The sequence below is a fragment of the Mus musculus genome, chromosome X, assembly GCF_000001635.26.
Source record: "Mus musculus strain C57BL/6J chromosome X, GRCm38.p6 C57BL/6J".
Lineage (NCBI taxonomy): Eukaryota > Metazoa > Chordata > Mammalia > Rodentia > Muridae > Mus > Mus musculus.
This window is the reverse complement of record NC_000086.7, coordinates 30,157,550-30,174,358: the sequence shown is the minus strand read 5'-3', so window position 1 is coordinate 30,174,358 and position 16,809 is coordinate 30,157,550.

The following is a 16,809-nucleotide window of genomic DNA, read 5'->3' as shown; positions in this document are numbered from 1 at the left end:
TTGAGGTCTCTGGTGTCATTAATTAGTCTAAAGTGGGAGTAAGATTCACCCCTGACCTGGATGCCTATGACAACAGGCATCTGGCATACAAAGTGAAGTCTGTTGCCAAGAAGAATCAGAGACATCAAGGTAATTCAAGAGGCAGGATGCATAGTGATATCAAAATTATTATAGATGGTAAGAATCTTCGCACAAATTGAGCAGAAAAATGGATAACATACATCTGTAATAATTCCGTTGACTGTTGGACACCCTCATATCAATATTGTCCCAAATGGCATCAGGTATTACTGGCATGAATGCTGGAGGCCTGAAGTAACATGAACATATACTGGTGTCTGGTACCACAATAGATATGTTTTCAAAATAACATATGCCAGAATATTTAATTCAACATGAAAATAGGCAACACTATTGAACTTGAACTTCACATTATTCTGATGGTATCAGGGACCCTTAGCATTAACAATACCTCCAGAAGCAACGTAGGTTATATGTTTCAAGAAAGCTACTGGTGGCCTTGCTGGTCCACTCCAGCACCGGGGTTCCTTGCCCACAGAGTCTCCGAACACCTGCAAGGACCCCCACAGGATCCCCCACGGGATCTTAAGACCTGTGATGAGTGGAACAAACCATCTACTCCAATCCAATCACGAGGGACCTGAGACTGCCTTAATTAGGGAAGCAGAAAAAACAGCCTGATCAGGGTCACAATTCCCTTCCTGTCCATACCAGCACCGGGATACCTTGCTCACAGTGTCTCCGGACACCCGCAAGGACCCCCACATTGTCCCCCATGGTATCTAAAGACCTCTGGTGAGTGGAACACAGCGTCTGCTCCAATCCTATCTTGCGGGATCTGATACTGCCGTAATTAGAGAAGCAGAAAAGCCGGCAAATCAGGGTCACAAGTCCCTTCTGGTCCACACCAGCACCGGGGTTCCTTTTGCGCAGAGTATCTGGAGACCCCCAAGGTCTGCACAGGACCCTCCAAGGGATCTTAAGACCTCTGGTGAGTAGATAACAACTTCTGTCAGGAGGCAGGTTTGAACACCAGATATCTGGGCACCTTCCCTGCAAGAAGAGAGCTTGCCTGCAGAGAATACTCTAACCACTGAAACTAAGGAGAGAGCTAGCCTTCCAGGTCTGCTGATAGAGGCTAACAGAGTCACCTGAGGAACAAGCTCTAACCAGAGACAACTATAACAGCTAGCCTCAGAGGTTACCAGATGGTGAAAGGCAAACGTAAGAATCCTACTAACAGAAATCAAGACCACTCACCATCATCAGAACGTAGCACTCCCACACAACCTAGTCCTGGGCACCCCAACACAACCGAAAATCTAGACCCAGATTTAAAAGCATATGTCATGATGATGGTAGAGGACATCAAGAGGGACTTTAATAACTCACTTAAAGAAATACTGGAGAGCACTGCTAAAGAGTTACAAGTCCTTAAAGAAAAACAGGAAAACACAAACAAACAGGTACAAGTCCTTATAGAAAAACAGGAAAACACATCCAAAAAGGTGATAGAAATGAACAAAACCATACTAGACCTAAAAAGGGAAGTAGACACAATAAAGAAAACCCAAAGTGACTCAACGCTGGAGATAGAAACCCTAGGAAAGAAATCTGGAACCAAAGATGTGAGCATAAGCAAAAGAATACAAGAGATGGAAGAGAGAATCTCAGGTGCAGAAGATTCCATAGAGAACATCGGCACAACAATCAAAGAAAATACAAAAATGAAAGGAATCCTGACTCAAAACATCCAAGAAATCCAGGACACAATGAGAAGACTAAACCTATGGATAATAGGAGTTGATGAGAACAAAGATTTTCAACTTAAAGGGCCAGCAAATATCTTCAACAAAATAATAGAAGAAAACTTCCCAAACTTAAGGAAAGAGATGCCCATGATCATACAAGAAGCCTACAGAACACCAAATAGACTGGACCAGAAAAGAAATTCCTCCTGACACATAATAATCAGAACAACAAATGCACTAAATAAAGATAGAATATTAAAAGCAGTAAGCGATAAAGGTCAAATAACATATAAAGGCAGGCCTATCAGAATTACACCAGATTTTCACCAGAGTCTATGAAAGCCAGAAGAGCCTGGACAGATGTTATACAGACACTAAGAGAACACAAATGCCAGCCCAGGCTACTATACATAGCCAAACTCTCAATTACCATAGATGGAGAAACCAAACTATTCCACAACAAAACCAAATTCACATGTTATCTTTCCACGAATCCAGCCCTTCAAAGAATAATAACAGAAAAAAAACAACAACAACAACAACAAAAAAAATACAAGGACGGAAATCACACCCTAGAAAAAGCAGGAAATTAATCCCTCAACAAACCAAAAATAAGACTGCCACAGGAACAGAAGGTCAACTCTAACAACAAAAATAAAAGGAAGCAACAATTACTTTTCCTTAATATCTCTTAATATCAATGGACTCAATTCCCCAATAAAAAGACATAGACTAACAGACTGGCTACACAAACAGGACCCAACATTCTTCTGCTTACAGGAAACCCATCTCAGGGAAAAAGACAGATACTACGTCAGAGTGAAAGCCTGGAAAACAATTTTGCAAGCAAATGGCCTCAAGAAACAAGCTGGAGTAGCCATTCTGGTATCAAATAAAATCTACTTCCAACCAAAAGTTATCAAAAAAGACAAGGAGGGACACATCACATTCATCAAAGGTAAAATCCTCCAAGAAGAACTATCAATTCTGAATATCTATGCTCCAAATGCAAGGGCAGCCACATTCATTAAAGACACTTTAGTAAAGCTCAAAGCACACATTGCACCTCACACAGTAATAGTGGGAGACTTCAACACACCACTTTCATCAATGGACAGATCGTGGAAGCAGAAACTAAACAGGGACACAGTGAAACTAATAGAAGTTATGAAACAAATGGACTTAACAGATATCTACACAACATTTTATTCTAAAACAAAAGGATATATCCTCTTCTCAGCACCTCACGGGACCTTCTCCAAAGTTAACCAAATAATTGGTCACAAAACAGGCCTCAACAGATACAAACATATTGAAAATATGCCATGCATCCTATCAGAACACCATGGACTAAGGCTGATCTTCAATAACATCATAAATAATGGAAAGCCAACATTCACGTGGAAACTGAATAACACTCTTCTCAATGATACCTAGGTCAAGGGAGGAATAAAGAAAGAAATTAAAGACGTTTTAGAGTTTAATGAAAATGAATCCACAACATACCCAAAATTATGAGACACAATGAACGCATTTCTAAGAGGGAAACTCATAGCTCTGAGTGCCTCCAAAAATAAATTGGAGAGAGCACACACTAGCAGCTTGACAACACATCTAAAAGCTCTAGAAAAAAAGGAAGAAAATTCACCCAAGAGGAGTAGACATCAGGAAATATCAAACTCAGGGGCTAAATCAACCAAGTGGAAACAAGAAGAACTATTAAAAGAATTAACCAAATGAGGAGTTGGCTCTTTGAGAAAATCAACAAGATAGATAAACCCTTAGCTAGTCTCACTAGAGGGCACAGGGACATCATCCTAATTAAAAAATCAGAAATGAAAAGAAACACATAACTACAGATCCTGAAGAAATCCAAAACACCATCAGATCCTTCTACAAAAGGCTATACTCAACAAAACTGGAAAACCTGGACGAAATGGAAAAATTTCTAGACAGATACCAGGTACCAAAGTTATATCAGGATCAAGTTTACGATCTAAACAGTCCCAAATCCCCTAAAGAAATCGAAGCAGTCATTAATAGTCTCCCAAACCAAAAAAAAAAAAAAAAAAAAAAAAAAAAAAAAAAAAAAAAAAAAAAAAAAAAAAAAGCCCAAGACCAGATGGGTTTAGTGGAGAGTTCTACCAGACCTTCAAAGAAGATCTAATTCCAGTTCTGCACAAACTATTCCACAAAATAGAAGTAGAAGGAACTTTACCCAACTCATTCTATGAAGCCACGTTTATTCTGATACCTAAACCACGGAAAGATCCAACAAAGATAGAGAACTTCAGACCAATTTGCTTTATGAATATCAATGCAACAATACTCAATAAAATTCTTGCTAACCGAATCCAAGAACATATTAAAGCAATCATCCATCCTGACCAAGTAGGTTTTATTCCAGGGTTGCAGGGATGGTTTAATTTACAGAAACCCATCAATGTAATCCATTATATAAACAAACTCAAAGACAAAAAAGACATGATCATCTCCTTAGATTTGGAAAAACATTCGACAAGATTCAACACCCATTCATGGTAAAAGCCTTGGAAAGGTCAGGAATTCAAGGCCCACACCTAAACATGATAAAAGGAATCTAACAAACCAGTAGCCAACATCAAAGTAAATGGTGAGAAGCTTGAAGCAATCCCACTAAAATCAGGAACTAGACAAGGCTGTCCACTCTCCCCATACCTATTCAACATTGTACTTTTAGTCCTAGCCAGAGCAATTCGACAGCAAAAGGAGATCAAGGGGATACAAATTGGAAAAGATGAAGTCAAAATATCACTTTTTGCAGATGAAAGGATAATATATATAAGTGACCCTAAAAATTCCACCAGAGAACTCCTAAACCTGAAAAACGGCTTTGGTGAAGTAGCTGGATATAAAATTAGCACAAACAAGTCAATGGCCTTTCTCTACACAAAGAATAAACAGGCTGAGGAAGAAATTAGGGAAACAACACACTTCTGAATAGTGACAAATAATATAAAATATCTCGGCGTGACTCTAACTAAGGAAGTGAAAGATCTGTATGATAAGAACTTCAAGTCTCTGAAGAAAGAAATTAAAGAAGATCTCAGAAGATGGAAAGATCTCCCATGCTCTTGGACTGGCAGGATCAACATTGTAAAAGTGGCTATCTTGCCAAAAGCAATCTACAGATTCAATGCAACCCCCATCAAAATTCCAACTCAATTCTTCTACGAATTAGAAAGCGCAATCTGCAAATTCATCTGGAATAACAAAAAACCTAGGATAGCAAAAACTCTTCTCAAGGATAAAAGAACCTCTGGTAGAATCACCATGCCTGACTTAAAGCTGTACTACAGAGCAATTGTGATAAAAACTGCATGGTACTGGTATAGTGACAGTCAAGTAGACCAATGGAATAGAATTGAAGACCCAGAAATGAACCCACAAACCTATTGTCACTTGATCTTCGACAAGGGAGCTAAAACCATCCATTGGATAAAAGACAGCATTTTCAACAAATGGTGCTGGCACAACTGGTGGTTATCATGTAGAAGAATGTGAATCGATCCATTCCTATCTCCTTGTACTAAGGTCAAATCTAAGTGGATCAAGGAACTCCACATAAAACCAGAGACACTGAAACTTATAGAGGAGAAAGTGTTGAAAAGCCTCGAAGATATGGGCACCGGGGAAAAATTCCTGAGAAGAACAGCAATGGATCGTGCTGTAAGATCGAGAATTGACAAATGGGACCTCATGAAACTGCAAAGGTTCTGCAAGGAAAAAGACACCTTCAATAAGACAAAAAGGCCACCAACAGATTAGGAAAGGATCTTTATCTATCCTAAATCAGATATGGGACTAATATCCAATATATATAAAGAACTCAAGAAGGTGGACTCTAGAAAATCAAATAACCCCATTAAAAAATGGGGCTCAGAGCTAAAAAAAGAATTCTCACCTGAGGAATACCGAATGGCCGAGAAGCACCTGAAAAAGTGTTCAGCATCCTTAATCATCAGAGAAATGCAAATCAAAACAACCCTGAGATTCCATCTCACACCAGTCAGAATGGCTAAGATCATAAATTCAGGTGACAGCAGATGCTGGCAAGGATGTGGAGAAAGAGGAACACTCATCCATTGTTGGTGGGATTGCAAGCTTTTACAACCACTCTGGAAATCAGTCTGGTGGTTCCACATAAAATTGCACATAATACTACCGGAGAATCCTGCAATACCTCTTCTGGGCATATATCCAGAAAATGTTCCAACTGGTGAGAAGGACACATGCTCCCCTATGTTCATAGCAGGATTATTTATAATAGCCAGAAGCTGGAAAGAACCCAGATGTCCCTTAACAGAGGAATGGATACAAAAAATTTGGTACATTTACTTAATGGTGTACTACTAAGCTATTAAAAGGAATGAATTTATGAAATTGCTAGGCAAATGTTTGGACCTGGAGGGCATTATCCTGAGTGAGGTAACACAATCACAAAAGAACTCACATGATATGTACTCACTGATAAGTGGATATTAGCCCAGAAACTTAGTATAGCCTAGATGTGAGATACAATTTGCAAAACACATGAAACTGTAGAAGAATGAAGACCAAAGTGTGGACACTTTGCCCCTTCTTAGCATTGAGAATAAACGCCCATGAAAGGAGTTACAGAGACAAAGTTTGGAGCAGAGACGAAAGGATGGACCATCTAGAGACTGCCATATCCAGGGATTCACCCCATAATCAGCCTCCAAACGATGACACCAATGCATACACTAGCAAGCGTTTGCTGAAAGGAACTTGATATAGCTGTCTCTTGTGAGACTAGGCTGCGGCCTAGAAAACACAGAAGTGGATGCTGACAGTCAGCTATTGGATGGATCACAGGGCCCCCAATGGAGGAGCTAGAGAAAGTATTCAAGGTGCTATAGAGATCTGCAACTCTGTAGATGCAACAACATTATGAACTAAGTAGTTCCCTGTAGCTCTTGACTCTAGCTGCATATGTATCAAAAGATGGCCTAGTCGGCCATCACTGGAAAGAAAGTCCCATTGGATATGCAAACTTTATATTCCCTAGTACAGGGGAACGCCAGGGCCAAAAACTGGGAATGGGTGAGTAGGGGAGTGGGGGGAGGGTATGGAGAACTTTTGGGATAGCATTGGAAATGTAATTGAGGAAAATACTTAATAAAAAAATGAAAAAAAAAAAGAAAGATACTGGTGAAAAAGGATGATAAACCTTATCCACGTTTCTTCAGACACTTTGGTTTACTGATCTTAACATGGGTCCCAGTGGCAGCAGGGATCACTGACAACAATGTTGCCAAAAGAAGTATGGACTATGGGCAATATATACCATGGTGTCTATTGACAGGTATATACATGTGACATCAGCATAAATTTGGTGAAAACAAATTTATGGGCATAAACTTCTTCTCCAGTGGCAGGATTGGTAGTAGACATCACTACTAATTCTAGGGGCAGTGGCGATTTTATATACTACATGATCAACAGGAGGAAGTACATGCATGCATCAGGAACATCAATTGAATTTCCTGTTAAAGATAGGATGTGACATCAATCTGATCTCCATTGCCAGCTAAGAACACTTACCTCAGTATGCCTTCAGCATTAATTAGTAGGGACCTTGGAATTTTTCAGATTCTCAAGTAGCAACACAGATCATAGTCATCACCAGGATCTCCCTCACCAATAGGAATAATGGACTTCTGCACAGTTGTTGTCCAGAGAATGCACCACTGACATCAGCAAGGCTTCTTGTTACACGTATAATCATAGGCATCAAAATAAATTATATGTTTGACTTTGGTGACTATATGCATGGATAAGGAACATCAACAGAATTCCCTTTGACACTTTGGATCTCCAGTGCCAATTCTTAATACTTACCTCAATATGACCTCTTGTGTCAGTACAGACCTTGGAATTCAGCATGTTATCCAAAATCAAGATAAATCATAGCCTTTACCAGGGTCTCCATCACTAATAAGAACAGTGACTCCATCATGATTGCTGATCACAGCTCCAGCACTTACATAAGAATAGCTTCATGTTTTAGGTAGGGTCACAGGCATCAAATTCCTCTCCAGTAGCAGCACATAGCACTTACATCATTGTGATTTAGGCAGCACTACTGATCATGAATTACAGAAAAGACTCCTCTGGTTCAAAGATCTCACATATCAAGGAGCTCTTCCAGGACAACACTGACTTTGGTTCTTTACATGGGGACCAGTGGCCTCACTGATGAGTGACACCAATATATTTCCCTTAGCAGTTGGGATGTGGTCCAAAGTGGCAGTAAGGTCCAAAGTGGCAGTAAGGGTAACTCATGACCTTGGTGCCTATGGCAGCATTTATCTGGGTATACCATCTTATCTTTGCCAGGAAATATCATGCACATTCAGACATTTTCAGATACCTAGTAGGACCTTGTAGAGAAACCTCTTCTCTAGTGGTAGGATGCATCATGACATCAAAATGGTTAGGCTGGGTGTACTCTTCATCTAAAATTGACAGGAACATGGATAACTGATGTAAGTAAATTTCCATTGATATTCAGAGACACTCATATTATTATGGTTCCACATGGGAGCAGGGATAACTGACATCATACCTGCTGGAAACCCTAAGTCTAATGGATATACAATGGTGATAGTTGCCACTATATATGTTACTCAAAATAACATCTCAGACCCCAAAAATAAAAATATTCTGAGAAAACTGTATTGTTAAATTCTCTGTGGACGTTGCTGGCCTCAGGGATCCTTGACATTAACAATCTCCCCAGAATCATCATGTACTATGGGTTTAAACGGGGTTTCTGGATGATGATTGACATCAACATAGTTTCTGTAGGCACTTTGGATTACTGTTATTAAAATGGCTCTCAGTAGCACAGTGATCACTGACAAAGTGGTTGCCAATGACATCGTGTCATGGTATCTGTTGCCAGGTATACAACACTATGTTTAATATCGATTAAGAGTGCAGAAGATATTATGGCCATGCACATCCAGTGGCAGGATAGTTTTTTTTTTTGTTTGTTTTTTGTTTTTTGTTTTGTTTTGTTTTGTTTTGTTTTGTTTTTGTTTTTATTTTGTTTTGTTTTATTTCTTTTTTGACATCTCTGTCTCTTTTGGTAGTAGTATAGATCTTATAAATTACATGGTTAACTATGGGCCAACATGAATGTAGTAGAGTCTTCAACAGAATTTCCTGTGGAATGCTTGATCTCAAACATCAATTGGATTGCAAGTGCTAGCTCAGAGTTACTTACCTCAATATCAACTTGAGAATCAGGATGGACTGTCAAATTCACCAGATCGCACCAACACAGATCACCACCATAAATTAGGTCTCCATCATCAATAGGAATAGATTCCATCATTATTGCCATTCCTATCATGCCACTCTGACATTAATATAGCTTCATGTTTCAGGTAGTAACATAGACATCACAGTACATTTCATTTTTAACATCTGGGGCTATATCCATTCATCAGTAAACATAAAGAGAATTTCCTGTATCAGGTATTATCTCAGACATCAGTCTGATCTTCAGTGCCATCTAGGAAAATTTACCTCAATATGAATTCAAGCATCAGTAAGGACTTTGGAATTTATCAGATTCTCAAGCAGCAACACAGATCATAGCCATCATCAGCATCTCCATCAGCAATAGATATAATGGACTCCTGCCCAATTTCTGTTCACAAAATGCATCACTGACATCAGTATAGCTGCTTCTCACAGGTAGGACCACAACATCAAAATACATTGTTTGCTTGAAATTTAGGGTGAAATTGATAAATCAAGAACATCAACAGGATTCCTTATGATATGTAGAATCTCAGCCACTGATCTGTTATCCAGTGCCAGCTCAGAATACTTACCTCATAATGATCTTGTGTATCAGTATGGACCATGGAATTCAGCAGTTTCTCCAGAAGCAGTACAGATCATAGTCATCACCATGATCTCCATCAGAAATATTAAAAAATAGACTCTATCTTGTTACTGGTGACAGCATCCAGCTGGTATGACCATGACTGAAACCTCTTATCTAGTGACAGAATGAAAATGGACATAAAAAAGTTTATAAATGGCAGAACACTTATCATGAATGTGGCAGAATTATACATAATTGACATCAGTAATTATTCTAATTCAGTACAAGACTGTCATATTAATTTGGTCCAATAATGCTGCAGGGATCACTGACATGATTGCTGCTAAAGGCCTAAAGTATCATGGCCATACATTGTCTCTTGCCAGTATATATGTGACCTCAACAAAACATATCTCAGAACATTTAACTCAACATGACCTGAGGGAACAGTACTGACTGTGAAGTTCACTGTAAATTCTGATGGTTTCTGGGATCCTTGACATTAACAATATCTTCAGAAGCAACATGAAATGTGGGTTTCAATATGCTACTGATGGCAGCATGGATAATTGTGATTGTCATAATTTCTGGAGACACTTTGGAGAGTCAGGTTCTAATGAGAAAGATTAATGTAGAAGGAATAGGGAAGAAGGTAAGATAAACTAAGAATATCTGCAAAAGTCATAAAAATCTCACTACTAACTTCATAAAATCCTATACCTCACATAAGCTATAAGTAAATGAGCATGCACAGTTTAATTAGAACTTTACAGTTTCAATTTACTTATTAAACCAATGTATGCAATTGTTTATGTATCTTTTATTTCAAATTATATAACATTTTCTATTTATATATGTTTTGCTTCAAATAATAAAATTAGGTTCATATTACTGCTAAATATTACCCAAATATGCACGATGCTTTTGATGTGGGGATTTATTGATACTGTATACATATAGCTAAAAATAATAACAGTAGGTTCTCCCCTATGTCCTATCACACCCTGAGCTATTGCTTTTTGGTCAATTTTGCATTAATGAGCATGGTTCCTCTCCTGTGTAGTGAGTCTTGAATCTAATAAGAAGCTTAATATCTATTGACTAAAGTTACTTAATTTTCTTATTCTGAGGTCAAGGGTGTTTAGGTTCCACTCCCTGTTTTATCCTTACTATTCCTTCCATATCCCTGTAGGAGTAAATGTCTCCTTCATATTTCATGTGTTCTTTCTGTTAAACCCAATATTAGTTCCTTTCCAGCTGCTATGATAAAATAACATGACCAAGGCACCTTACAGAAGGAATAGTTTTTGACCATAAACTTTCAGATAGAAAAGACTTCATGATGGTAGGATTGTATGTCAGCAAGTGTCAGGAATAGAATGAGGAGGAAACACTGAGCCCTCTTCTTTAACAAGCACAAAGAAGGGTACTAAATTGGAAATCCAGCAGTGTTAAGTATTCTCAATGCCTGCCTCCAGTTACACACTTCTTCAGCTTCTTCAGGCATCACCATAAATAACTGCACATCCGCAAATACCAGAAACAAAGTAGGATGAAGTATTCAAATGCCTAAGCCTATAGGAGACATTTCTCATTTAACCCACCATATTGAGGTTCTGCTGTCATTAGGTGCATGCTTCATATCCTGAAAAAAAAAAAAAAGCTAACTTCCATCTCCCAATAGTGACCAGAAAAATAAAAAGTGGTTAAAATTCCTTAGCTAGCAGTGGGATGTTCTAAAGATCTCACCCCTAAATGCTGGGCTTTGTCTGGCTTGATATTGAATTTGTCTTCTACATATAATTATAGTCACTATCATTTCACATGTACAAATGCCTTATTGTTTCTGGAAAACAGACTTTCTTTGTAGTCATTCACTACCTTTGGTTCTTGCAATCTTTCAACTATCTTCTCCATGGTGACCTCTGAACCTTGAGAGGAGAAGGTAGTGTTGTGATTTAAGTAAGAAATATTTCCCATAATCTTTAGAATTTATACAATTGGTCCCAAATGGTTAATGTTGCTTGCAGGTTTAGAATAGGGGTTTGGAAGGAGTATATTATTGCAGGCTGAATATCAGGGCAATTATCATCTCACTACCACGAATTAATTCTCTCTGCTTTCTGCTTTCAGTTCATGATGTGAGCTCTCACTATCCTGATATAACGTGTATAAGCAAATGAACCTAAGAAGCAACTTGGTTTATCCATTCTAATATCAAAGAGAGAGAGAGAGAGAGAGAGAGAGAGAGAGAGAGAGAGAGAGAGAGAGAGAGAGAGAGAGATTTCAAACCAAAATAAAATAATGCAAACACAAAAAGATACTTCATATTCATCAAAAAAAAGTTTCACCAAGGTAATCTTTTAATTTTTAGCATCTGTGCCATAAATTCAAGGGTACTGGCATTTGTAAACAAAATGAACAGCATTAAAGCTTAAATTATACAAATTCTTATCAGACTGCTAAAGGACTGATAATGCCAATACTACTGGAATCCATTCACAAAATATAAACAGACAGAATATTTCCAAGTTCATTTTATGAGGCAACATTTATCCTGACACCTAAACCACACAAATATTTAACAAAGAAAGTATATCACAGAACAATTTCCCTCCTGAACATTAATGCAAAAATACTCATAATAAAATACTCACAAAACAAAAAGACATTATGTCACGCATCATGATAAGGTACATCTCCTCCCAAAGATGCAGAGGTGATTCAACATACAACAATCAGAAATGTAATCCATCATATAAAATACTGAAACTGTCATGGTTCCCTGTGAAGCAGAAAAGATTCTGTAAGGCAGAGAAAAACACCGAGTGGCAAAACAGTAACCCACAGAATGGGAAAATATTTTCATCAAGCCCAAATCTGACTGAGAGCTAATGTATAAGAAACTCAAGGAACCAGATATTAAGAAACCTATTAATACAATTAAAAATGGGTTACCTTACCTAAAATGAGAATTCTCAAGAGGATATCAAGTGGCCAAGAAACACTTAAAAATTCTCAATGTCTATAGCCGTCAGGAAAATGCAATTTAGAACTACTTTGTGATTCCATCTTACACCTATCAGAATGCCTAAGTTCAAACCACAAGGAATAGCAGATGGTGGCAATCAGTTGGAACAAGGGGAATATGTCTCTATTGCTGATGGAAGAGCAAACTAGCACAGTCACTATGAAAATCAACATAATGGTTCTTCAGACTGTTGGAAATTGTTTTGTCTCAAGATCCAGATATACCTATCTTGAGCATACACCCATAATACTCTCCATATTACCACAAGGACACTTCCTTAATCATCTTCATTGCAGCTATACTCATAGTGGCCAGAAATTGTAAACAACCTAGATGTCCCTCAACTGAATAGTAAATAAAGAAAAAGTGGTGAATATACACAATGGAACACTATTCTGTGAGGAAAAAAAAAAAAGATACCATCCTTAAATTTGAAAACAAATGGATGGAACTAGAAAAAAATTATACTGAATGAGGTAACCCAGACACAGGAAAACACACATGGAATGTACTCATTTATATTTGAACATTCGTTTTTCTTTAAAGGAAAATAATACTACAATCCTCAGATACAGCGAGCCTAAGCAAAACATTAAGAGCTCAAGGAGGGAGAACTTATTGATCTCCTTAGGAAGGGAAACAAATTTTGTAGGTAGATTTGAGTCAGGTGCGGATGAAAACAGGAGGAATGAGTGAGTGCATGAGAAAGATGGAGGAACAGAGTACCAGGAGAGAAACTGATAAAAATACAAGAAAAATGAACACCATTGAAATCATTTGACAGTAATGAAAAATGAAATGTCATTAAGGTACTTTGAAAACCAAAGGATACTTAATACTACTCTTACACTAATAAGCACTGATGGGAAAACAATTGAAGTAATATTTATCTAAATTTAATTTTTAATAAAGATTTGTATCTTAAGGTAGCAGGTTCCACGAATAAATAATAAAGCTTATATTGATAAAACCAAACCAACATTGCATATATTATTATATTCAACATGTACATTAAAACCACGAAAAGAACTTCATTGGTAAATAAAATATAAAAGTTTATATAATAAAGGAGTGGGGGTAGGGGAAGAATTGGCACAGTTACACAAAAATGGGCAATTTAAACATCAGAGAGTAACTATAAAGGGAGGGTGTTTATCTTGGTGGGCAGGACATCTGGCTAAGCTCAAACCATATCAGCAGGTGGTCCACTACTCATCTTGAGCTTGTCTGGGGGATTATCCTTGCATGCCTTTCTTACCTCAAAGGCTTGTTGGTTCCTGGGATGACTTTACATCCTTTGTTCTTTGCTCTAAGCCCAAAAAGCCCTCCTAACTAGCAAGCTGCATGAGACATGGACCTTGAATAAACTTTCTGGGTAGGGCTTTAAAGTCTTGAATTTAGTTTTCTTTGTTTCAATAGGAACCAAATTTGAGATATTAACATAGTCTTTCCTTTTATGGTTACATTATAATTGGCTATAAAGGAGTCTCCATTCTTCTGCACAAACTTGATAAAACATTTTACCATGAACAAATGTAACAATTTTTTTTTTAAATTACAATTATAAAAGAAGCAAGAAATATATATATATATATATATGTTTGTTTGGGGTGACCACAACATAAGGAACAGTATTAAAGGATTGCCAGCATTTGGAAGGTTGAGGACAACTGCTATAAATGGTACAAATAAGCTACCAGATGCAAGGTAATAACAAGTGAGTTTATAGTAATAGTCCTCTGAAAATACTACAGGCCTTTATACAATGGTCAAAATATGATTACATATTTCCTAATAAACAGACTAGTTTTATCTAGTTGAAGTAAGACTACACACACTAACATTTTCTGTACCTTGCTTTTTGTCTTGTTGACAGTGTCCTTTGCCTTACAGAAGTTTTGCAGTTCCATGAGGTCCCATTTATGGATTGTTGGTCTTAGAGTCTCAGCTATTGGTGTGTTATATTCAGGAAATGTCTCACTATGCCATTATATTCGAGTTTATTTTCCACTTTCTCTTCTATTAAATTCAGTGTATCTGGTTTCATGTTGAGGTCCTTGATCCACTTGAATGTAAGCTTTGTGCATGGTGATAAATATGAATCAGTTTACATTCTTCTACAGGCAGACTGCCAGTTAGACAAGCACCATTTGTTGATGCCTTATTTTTTTCCACTGTATGGTTTTAGCTTTTTTATCAAAGATCAAGTGTCCATAGGTGTATGTGTTTATTCCAGGGTTTTAGTTTTTTATCTCATTGATCAACCTGTCTGTCTCTGTACCAACTCCATGTGGGTTATTATTATTATTATTATTATTACTTTTTCTTAAGTGATTCTTCTAGATATTCTTTTATTGTTCAGAATTGTTTTGGCTATCCTGGTTTTTTGTTTTCCCATATGAAGTTCAAAATTGTTCTTTCCAAGTCTGTGAGGAATTATATTGGAATAGTGATGGAAATTGTATTGAGTCTATACATTTTCAACCTAACATTGTTCTTATGTAAAAGAAATGCAGGGGGAAATGGAGTAATAACTAAAGGAATGGCAGACCAGTGACCAGCCCAACTTGGGATCTATCCCATGGGCAGGTACCAAACCCTGACAGTATTACTGATGCTCTGTTGTACTTTCAGAGAGGAACCTAGCAAGGATGTCCTCTGAGATGCTATACCAACAACTGAATGAGACAGATGTAGATGCATATATCCAACTACGAGACTGAGGTCAGAGACATGTATGGAAGATTTAGGGGGAGGAATGAAGGAACTGAAGGGGTTGGCAACATGGAAGACCAACAGTGTCAACTAATGTGTACCACTGGGAGCTCCCAAAGACTAGTTCACCAATCAAAGAGCAAATAAGTCTGGTCTGAGGCCACCAATATATATGTAGCATTGGACTGCCTTGACTGGCCTTAGTGGGAGAGGTTCTGCCTAATCCTGTAAAGAGTTGCTGACCCAGGGAAGGGGGATGCCCATGGTGATACCCATCTCAGAGGCAAAGTGAGAGGGAATAAGGTTAAGAACTGTGCAAGGGGGTGCAGGAGCAGGACAATATTTGAGATGTAAATAAAACAATGATAATGGTAATAATAATAATAATATGCTCTTTAAATAAAGATGAAAAATAACATTTTTCTGACTTCACTGGATCTCAGAACAAAGGAAAAAAAGGACCAATGAAAAAAGAATAAGAAAATATTATGGAAACATAGAAAGACAGACTATGTGTGAAAGAGAACTTGGTTGGCACAGCTGGAGACATTGAAGTCTCAGTATATTTCTACTGTGTCATATTTGATCGTTTCTGGGGGAATCTAATCTTCACCTTTATCCAACAGAGTCCTTTGAAAATATAAAAATTATGCCTTTTTTAATAATAATAATCACATAACATATATGCACAGTATGTGAATAAATAGAACCAATTGATATGAAATAATGATTATTAATTTTTAGGCGGATAAGGTAACAAAAGACCAAACAGTTAAAATAGTGTGTTCCTGGAGACATTAAAGCCTGAGTACCCTTGGCCTTAGGAGGATTGCATCATAATACATTGTGACTGGTGCAAAAGCTAGAAGGGAAATTGGGGTTGGTATAAAATAAAAATAGATGATAAAAAGATAGTAGGGGATAAAGAGGGAGTATCCAAATACCACTCATGCATTTTGCTTACTGAGAGATTAGACCATGATTGATAGAGATTACACAGGGATTGTCAATCTTCTCCAATTGTTAAAAAGCACCACAGAAAGACATAGGAATCATTGATAACTTGTGAGTTTGGAGATTTGATGGAATTCACTTTGGGAGTTGAAAGTGTAGTGTGTACATGCTAAGTGTATAGTTCCATGAGAGAGATAAACAAATAATGCAAGAATAAAGCCAAAGCTCCTGAACAACAAACTATATTAACTATTCTGCTTCTAAGTAACTAACAAAATACACAGGCTTGATCTAGGCCTCTCAGCTTAAAGGTAGTAGATGTACAGCTTGGTCGTCATGCGGGTCCTGAAGAACTAGAGTGGGGGTTATCTCAAAAGAAACAACAATTTGAAAATTCATTGGGAATAACAAAAAACCTAGCATAGTGAAAACTA